This window comes from Morone saxatilis, unplaced genomic scaffold (assembly GCF_004916995.1).
Source record: "Morone saxatilis isolate NCDOM2014 unplaced genomic scaffold, NCSU_SB_2.0 Contig7, whole genome shotgun sequence".
In the NCBI taxonomy this organism is placed as follows: domain Eukaryota; kingdom Metazoa; phylum Chordata; class Actinopteri; family Moronidae; genus Morone; species Morone saxatilis.
This window is the reverse complement of record NW_023340246.1, coordinates 11354254-11354526: the sequence shown is the minus strand read 5'-3', so window position 1 is coordinate 11354526 and position 273 is coordinate 11354254. Positions and strand designations below refer to the sequence as shown.

The following is a 273-nucleotide window of genomic DNA, read 5'->3' as shown; positions in this document are numbered from 1 at the left end:
GCAGTTATGCTGGTTGTGTATATATAAGGACGCACGCTGAAAGTAATGGTTAACTGTAGCGGACTTTGGATGCTGCCGTCCCCAACCTCCACGCCGGTGTACAAGGTCTGTGTTTTGAGTAGTAACGTCGCCGCCGCCGTTAAATCACTGTTGTTGTTATCTGGATAAAGAGGAATGCAGCGGCCACCGGGCTCCACCTCTCTGTAAAGCCCGCTCGATGAACATGAACTCCATTTCTACCACAGAACCGTGTTTGTTATCTTAAAAAAAAAA

At 47.6% G+C, this 273-nt stretch overlaps 1 protein-coding gene across 1 annotated transcript in view; it reads left to right on the top strand.

Annotated features, from left to right (window-relative positions):
* LOC118340637 (sphingosine-1-phosphate phosphatase 1-like) overlaps positions 1 to 273 on the top strand; it is a gene marked incomplete at its 5' end in the record, with an annotated part of 7287 nt that continues 7014 nt past the window's right edge. The window contains 1 exon segment of the mRNA XM_035678728.1: positions 1 to 272.